Source organism: Podarcis cretensis, assembly GCF_951804945.1.
Source record: "Podarcis cretensis genome assembly, chromosome: 7".
Classification (NCBI taxonomy): Eukaryota; Metazoa; Chordata; class Lepidosauria; order Squamata; family Lacertidae; genus Podarcis; species Podarcis cretensis.
Window position 1 is genome coordinate 86,655,454 of NC_137176.1, and position 8,348 is coordinate 86,663,801.

The following is an 8,348-nucleotide window of genomic DNA, read 5'->3' on the forward strand; positions in this document are numbered from 1 at the left end:
ATCTATAATACCTGGAAGTCAGCCCATCTGGTCCTGAAGATTTACCCAACTGCATATTTTGGATGGCACCTTCTACTTCCTGTTCAGATATTTTATAGTTCAACATTAGTTTACTTTCTTGAGAATTTTTTTGTAATCCATTTGTCTTCAAAAATCGTTCTATATCCATTTCTTTCTGTGGCCCTTGTGAGTATAGTTGTTTAAAGTACTTCTGGAAACAGTTTCTAATCTCAATTGGGTTATGCATGTTCTTTCCTTCCCCTTCTAAATTTGTAATAGTGTTTAGTTTTTGTCTTTTTCTCATTTGCCAAGCCAGTAATTTCCCACATTTATTCGCTGATTCAAATGTCTTTTGTCTCATTTGTTTGATTTTCCATTCTATTTCTTGATTCATCAGTTCCATATATTGTGTTTGATATAATTTTATTTCTCTCAATATCTCTTGCGACTTTGGTTTTACTCTCAGTTTCTTTTCCCCTTCTTTTATTTTCTCCAAAATTTTGTCTTTTTTCTCATTTTGGCTTCTCTTCTTTATTGCATTCTGTTGTATCAAGAACCCTCTCATAACGGCTTTGCTTGCGTCCCAGATTACTCTTTTTTCAACATCAGTGTTCATATTTATTTCAAAATAGTCTCTCAAAGTTTTTTGGGCCTTTTGGTACACATCTTCATCTCTAAATAAGGTGTCATTCATCCTCCATCTGAAGGAGCCGGTTGATGTTTGTTTCATCTCCATCTTTACAGCATTATGGTCGGAGCAAGTTTTTGGGCAGATTTCCACTTTCTTTATCTTTGGTGCCATTCCTCTAGTTACCCATATTTGGTCAATTCTGGTCCATGTCATCTTGGCTTCAGAAAAGAAGGTTCCCTCTCTTCCAAGAGGGTTCCTTATTCTCCAGATGTCCACCAAATCCATATTGTCTGTCATCTCGAAAAAGGTTTTAGGTAGTCTGCCATCTTTAGTGACTACCTGTCTTTGTGCCTTGTCCATATTTGTAGATACTACTCCATTCATATCTCCCATCAAAATCAAATTGTGGTCTAGATAATCCAGTAAAGTCTCATGCAACTTCTTGAAGAATTCAGATTTCCCCTTGTTCGGTGCATACACTCCTACAATCAAAAATTTCTCTCCTTGAAATTGAATTTCAATTGCCAAATATTTCCTTGCTCATCTTTAAAGATTAATTTCGATGGAAGTCTCTCTTTTGCATATATCAACACTCCTCTTTTTTTAACTTTGTCGGATGAAATAAACTCTTGTCCCAATCTCTTATTAATAAGTATTTTCCTATGTAACCTCGTTACATGTGTTTCTTGTAAGCAAATCAAGTCCAATTGTAATTTTTTTAATATATGAAAGACACTCTTTCTCTTCTGAGGGGAGTTGAGACCATTACAATTCCAACTTAGAAGTTGCAGAGCCATGGTGGGGTTACTTCACTTTACCTCCAACTGCTCCAAGTAGCTGTTCTTGTTCTGTCGCTGGTGTCTCTTTCCCTGGACCGTGGAGTCCAAATGGTAAATTTGCAATGTCTAATATTCCTTTCTCCAGAGCTCTTGGATCTTCTCCAGCTTCCACTTCTTTTTGTAGGTCTTCTCTGTGGTCTTTCAGAAACCTATCTTTATCAGCAACTGTTCTTATTTTTATCTTTCTTTCTTTAAATCTGAAAGATAGGCCTTGGGGAAATTCCCACCTGAAGAGTATTCTATTTCTCCTCAATAAAACAACCAGATCTCTGTAATTGGTCCTTACGTGCAAAATATATTTTGGAATGTCCTTGAAGATCTCCACAAATGAATCTTCAATTTCCAAGGTTCTTTGGAAGTGTAGATTCAAAATTTTGTCTCTTTCTTCTTTTGTTCGAAAAGTAATCAAACAGTCTCTTACCTTGTTCTTTCTTTGTCGTTTTCTGAGTCTAAATGCACTCGCTATCTTAAATTCTTCCTTCCCCAAATCCTTTTGCCAAAAATCTGTAAATTCCTTTGTAAGAAAGTCCGCCAAGTTATCCTTCTCACTTTCCGGTACCGCTCTAATTCTCAAGTAGTTCAATCATAGACAGTGTCAGGTCGTGGTCCTCTAATTTCTTATATGCTGGTAGTATCTTCTCCTGAGCGGCAATTGCAATTTCCTTTGCTTCCTCTGCTACTTTTCGAGTCATGGCCGATTCCTCTATTAATTTTTCGATAGACTGTGTATTAGAATTCATCTTCTTTCCCAAGTCATTAATACTTGTAGTGTTCAAATCAATTTTTGCTGAAGCCTCAGCTACCTGTTTGTTTGTCTCAGCCACTTGTTTATTTGTCTCTGCTACTTGTTTTGCTAAGTTTTCCAAAGATTCATTAATTTTACCAAGTGCCTGGGCCAATACATCTTCAGACGACATAACTTTTGATTTAGTTTGCAAAGCAGCAGCTCCTGATGTACCTGATGCTCCAGATGTTGAGGCCCTTCGCTGAGATGTAATGTCAGTCCGGTATTGTCTGCCAGACCTAGTAGTTTTTTCCTGTGCCAGCTCTAACTTTCCTTTATCATCTGCCATAACACTCTCATGGTCATAACACTCCAAGGTCAGTCCCACGCCTGAAAGGTTTGTTTTGGAAAGGAAATTTCCAGTGGCTTAATTGTTGTTGCAACAATGTCAATGTTCCTCTAGGGGGATGTATTTACAGCTTCAGTTCACAACTTTTTAAAAACAAGTATGATCCTTATAAGTCCCTCAAATCACTTAAAAGCCACAGTTTCAATGTTCCTAAAAGTTACTTTAGAATCAGGAGAAGTCCAGAAACACTGTATCTCTCTCGCAGAGCTAGTTCGAAAGTCTTTAACTTTAACTCTATTTTGCCGACAGGCTTCCCACTAATCGGCTTTCCTATCTAAGGGCAGTCCATTCCCAGGTTTTTGAGGCACTTTCTTTCCCCCTTTTTCTTGTAGGTAAAAAGTATTCAAGTCTTTCCCCCTCCACTCCTGCAATCTGGAGGGGAAACCACTTTTTTTTTGGTGTTGGATTTTAAATCTTTTAAATCTTTGCAAAACGTCTTTCAAGGTTTCCGCTTTACAGTCTCTTTGCTTTGATCAATCTACAAGGAGGGAAGGCAGACTTCCTGTTTGTACCTTCCCGTTTCGGTGCCGAATTTATTCAATTTATTCCTCCAATTAGTTTAAACCTACTCACAGGTAGCTGCTTTAAAGTCCAATTGTTCAGGAAGAAGTCAGCGCTCTCCGACAAACAGCTGTGCAGCTTCACTCTGCGAAAGAAGCAGTCGACTCTCAGCACTGTGCCGCTCACCCCGTCCCGTTCCGGAGCCTTTAAAAAGGCTCTTTCGCAGTTTGGGGGGCGCAAATGGTGCCCACCAAGTCCCCACGCTCACAGGCTTCACCCGCCTGTGATTCTTGAGGGTCCCCGCTTTGCCGCAGCCGTAAGACCCGATCTCGCGGAGCTGATCCCTCCGGAGCTCAGAGGAAATCCGCCATTAGTCGCTGGCGCTAACCCGGAAGTCCATTCTGTGAACTATATTCCTAATGTGTTTGTTTATCGGTCATTAATTTCCACTATAGCATGTCTCTTTTGTTATTGTTTGATTTTCTCAGTTTCATATGGTTGAGCTTTACAGCCTAAACTGACTCCACATGTGTTTATTTTCTCCTGGTAGTAAGAGCTATACAAGAAAAAGCTCAGAAGTAGAGATCCAGCAAGATGAGCAATGATGGCCTGCGATCCTGGTCCACTTTGAATGCTTCGTTGGAAGATATTGGAGCAGAAAATGAAACTGACCTCCTAACCCCCCCGAGGATGGTTTTGATCATGAATTATCACCATATCATATAGCAGAAATTCTTATCTTCATCTCCATTTGACTTATTAGCAATTTTGGAATCATTGGGAATGGAACTGTCATCTGGTTTCTTGGCTTTTGCATGAAGAGGAATCCTTTCACCACCTTCTATGGACCTTAGGTTGGTCGCCCTGGTTGTCTAGGGGGCCTGGTAGGAATTTTTCCATTTGGCATTAGGCTTTTTGGTTTTTTCGCCTACCTCGTAGCAATTGTCACAACTTTTGTGGTATTGGTGGGTAGGTTAGGCATTGGAATAATGTGTTGTGGTGTGTCGAAGTGCTGGGTGTGGCCATCGCCTATGCCTTCAATTTTTGGGTATTCCGTTAAAGGAATCCGGCGATCGTGTACTCCGTCTGATGCCTGCTTGGCGGGAGGCCATGGCACGACCCTCGGTGACATCAGGGGAGAGCCTATAGTTGGATTAGCATCAACAGGCTCCACCTGCTGGTGAATAAACCCACTTGTTTTAGTCATCCAATGCCTAAGCCAATACCTTATCACTGCTGTTATCAATAAAGTTGTGGCCTTATTCATGCCCATTAACCCTATATCACGCGTCCTGTGTATTCATTTCACATTGTGGGGTTGGGTCCTCGAACCACAATTAGAAATTGCCAGTGGGCCATACTCCATAAGGTAGGAGAGTGGAGAAAATAAATGTCAACAATAAGGTATTTGTGCTGGGAAACATCCTGGAAATCCTGTGAATAGAATTGGGGATTGGTGTCAGAAGGTCTGAATGGTGAGGAAGGGGAATGATTCTGACACCAGAATGTTGGATAGATTGGACAGCCAAGCAAATTCAGAGCTGAGCAGTTCACCCTTCCCCATGTGAGAGATGGACACAGAGAGTGTGAAGTGAGGAAGCAGAGCTGAGTAGAAAGTTATTTGTCATAAGCCCACCCACCTCTCCTCCACTTCCCACTGATCCTGCTTCTATAGTACAACAAACAGATATCAAACATAAGGCACATTGTAAGAAGAAAACACATCATAAAAGCAAGCTGAAGAGTTGGCCTTTCTGGAGGGCTTGTCTTTATGCATCATTTTCTTCTGATGTGTCTTATGTTTGATGCAACCTTGAATGCAGTTAAGAATCTCCTCCTACACCAGCCATCTTGATAACCAATGTGGGTGGATCTTACCTCATGATATTGACAAGAACAGATAAAAGAACTGATAGAAATTATTGGGTGGAGCCCTGAACATCTAGCTGGAAGCTTGATAAAACATCTGCTGTTTCTTTGGAGCTACATTCATTTCTGAAAATGCTACGACCCCCAACTTATCCCAGCACAGGATATTCTACTTCCTTCTGCATTCCACATACCATCTCTGAAAATTGCTGATCAAGAGTTTCTCACAGGTATGCAAATGTTTCGAGTTGATGCAGTTTATTTGTAAAAGCAAGAGGGGAACCATAATAGGGTAGCAGAGGTCTGCATGCAGAAGGAATACCCTTGAAGAGATACCAGTTTCTTTGTGACATAAATGGCATTCCTATTATTCTTTACTATATGCATTCTGTGATTAGAGAGCACGAATGAGAGCAGATTAAGGTACAATAAACTGTAGATTAAAATATCATTGTTGTTTTTCCATATGTGAACCATGACTGACTGGATTGTTTGTGTATTTGATATGTGGATTTAGGAATAGACTCAGATGTGTTACTCTATGGAACAAAATTGGATAAATAGTAACAAAAGCTACATATGATTAGTCTTAGTGCTCTGGCACAACTCGGTGACATCTGTTATCAGATTTCTGTTCCAAATTTAACAGCTAAATTCAGATTGTATCAGAATGGGAAATGGTGGTTTTGCAACCACGTTGCAGTAAGAAGACAAAAGAGGAACTAGCAGCAGAACGAACAGCACAGTTAGATGCACTTTGCCCATGCTTGAAATCCTAAGTAACACAAAATGTATACTTGGAACACAGAGTCAAATGTCTAGGATTTTGGCTGGAACAATAGGCGAGTATTTCAAGTAATCAGTTCCCTGTTTCTTCTCTGTCATTTCCCAAAATCCTATTGACCACAATGAGCAATCGATTGATTTGGTGGGGTCCCCTCTCCATTTGTGTCTTTCCCCCAGCCATTTAATTAACTTACTTATTGTGAAAGTAGATAATGGCCATATCTGCCTAATTCAAACTACACAAATTTTCAAATGTCTCCATTCATGTCTATGGCTGACCCTCTAACATCCACTGGGATATATAAAAACAGGTTCTCAGGGCTCCTCCACACCTCATTTGGCCTTCCATTTCCCACTAGGAAAACCCTCTCTTTACTGCTGAATCGAAACAAATGACCATTGGGTTTTTCCACAGATTTTTGTTCATTCCAATTCAGAGACAAAGAGCGTGTTTTTCAGGGGAAAGCTGCACAGCAAAGGCAAGGTCACTTGCACCGGTGTCTGAAAACTGCGTGAAACTGTGCCTTTTTGGAATGGGACTGGTGGAAGGGTGGGCGAGCCCTTAATAAGAACAAGGAAAATGATCTAGCCAGAATGTGCCATGTTATTTACTCTACATAGATCTTTACACACACATGTGTGTGTGTGCCATCTCATCCAACCATTCCATTCTGTTCTCCTCTCCCTCTTGGTTCTCCATTTCCCCCCTCTTAGACATTCAGAACCTCCCCCCCAGTCCGATTTCCAGGTTCCATAGTTACACCTGTGGGGCTCCATACACACCATGCATTCAAAGCATATCTTTCCCCCAAAGAATCCCAGGCACTGTAGTTTTACCCCTCACCCAGTTGTTCCTTGCAACTTCTTTACTCACTTTTCTCAAGAATATTTCTCTATGACATCAAGACTTTGGAGGCAAGAACCTCCTCTTAACTTTCTTGACAACCAATGAACAAAATTCTTCTTGCCACAGGATGTTGGCAAACTGCTTAAGAACAGATGAAGAGTAATGGGTGGAGCCTTAAACATCTTGCGGACAGCTTGGTGATACATCCATTTTATCCTCCTTGGGGCTGTAGTCAATTCTGCCAATCTTCTGACTACCTCCTCGTTCCAGCACATGATTTTGTGCTTCTTGCTGCCTCCAACTCACCATTTTCTTAGACTGCTGATCAACAATTGCTCACAGGTATGTGAATGTCTCAGGTTGACATAGTTCATTTGCAAAAGTGGGAGAGGAACCAAAGGCAGAAGTGTACATGCATTTCAGGCAGAAAAGCCCAGGTTGAATTCCCAGAGAAGGGAATACTGGGCTGGACAAACCAATAATCTGCCTCACAAGTGCTCTACAGTAGGGATACAACAGTTTACTGGTGGTGGCAATTGTCCTTCTTATGATAGGAAATGCTATGTGAGAGACAAAGAATGGGGATTGAGGAGGGTCAATAGGAGAGGAATTAAAAATGACCCTATTTTCATCTGAGGAATATTCGGGGATATGTCAATGTATTTGGGATTGAACAGAAGTGTCCCCATGTCAAAGTTGCCCCGAGTGGGTTGTGAAATTAAAGAGCGGATGGGCCAGTAGAAAACCACAGGAGTGGAGATGACTGTTGTGTTCTGAAGCTGTTTGTAGGCTTCCTTTAAGCATCTGTTTGGCCATTGTGAGACCAGGAGAGTGGATTTCAGTTGAGTTTTATTTTATCTGGTTTTGTTAAATATCACATTTTAATAATAATACAAACTTACACATGCCTTCCCAAAGCATCATTTTGTTATGTAATTTTTTATGTTGAAAGTTTTCCACTGTGGCTGGGGAACCCAGTCAGATGGGTGGGGTACTAATAATCACAATGGCTTTTGTTTTGCTGGTCACCAGAGCTGCTCAACTCCTTTCCCCGTTCCTCTTCTCCACTCCAGATTTGAAGCACTGAGCCCATCAAACCATCCCACTCTCAGTATTTTGGACACAATACGTTAATTTGAGATGTCAGGAATGACTCAGAGAGCAGAAAAGGGGAATTTTAGTTCAAAAATGATGTGCTTACTGATTCTATGCCTGCAGATTTTTTACTTGTAGGAAAACTCCACAACACATCGGCGAACTCCATTTCCCCACTAAGCCTTTGAAACTGATAAGTTGTGACAAACATACCAATGAACTATATTCCTAAAGTGTTTGTTTATCAGTCATGAATTCCCACTATGGCATGTCTCTTTTATTATTGTTTGAGTGCCTCATTTTAATATGGTTGGGCTTCCAAGCCAAAACTGACTTCACATTTGTTTATTTTCTCCTGGTAAGAAGAAGAAGAAGAAGAAGAGTTTGGATTTAATATCCCGCCTTTCACTCCCTTTAAGGAGTCTCAAAGCGGCTCACATTCTCCTTTCCCTCCCTCCCCCACAACAAACACTCTGTGAGGTGAGTGGGGCTGAGAGACTTCAGAGAAGTGTGACTAGCCCAAGGTCACCCAGCAGCTGCATGTGGAGGAGCGGAGACGCGAACCCGGTTCCCCAGATTACGAGACTACCGCTCTTAACCACTACACCACACTGGCTCTTAACCACTACCGCTCTTAACCACTACAC

At 41.1% G+C, this 8,348-nt stretch overlaps 1 protein-coding gene across 2 annotated transcripts in view; it reads left to right on the forward strand.

Moving 5' to 3' along the window:
* The window catches only part of LOC307220477 (mas-related G-protein coupled receptor member H-like), a 29,093-nt gene that overhangs the window by 18,955 nt on the left and 1,790 nt on the right, over positions 1-8,348 (forward strand). The window contains exons 3-5 of one of the 2 annotated variants that reach the window (XM_079984474.1): positions 5,132-5,203; positions 6,733-6,948; positions 7,639-7,735. The exons of the other annotated variant lie outside the window; for it this stretch is intronic. The gene's annotated coding sequence lies outside the window, so the exon portion shown is untranslated. The remainder of the gene's footprint in view (positions 1-5,131; positions 5,204-6,732; positions 6,949-7,638; positions 7,736-8,348) is intronic. 2 annotated transcript variants of the gene reach the window in all.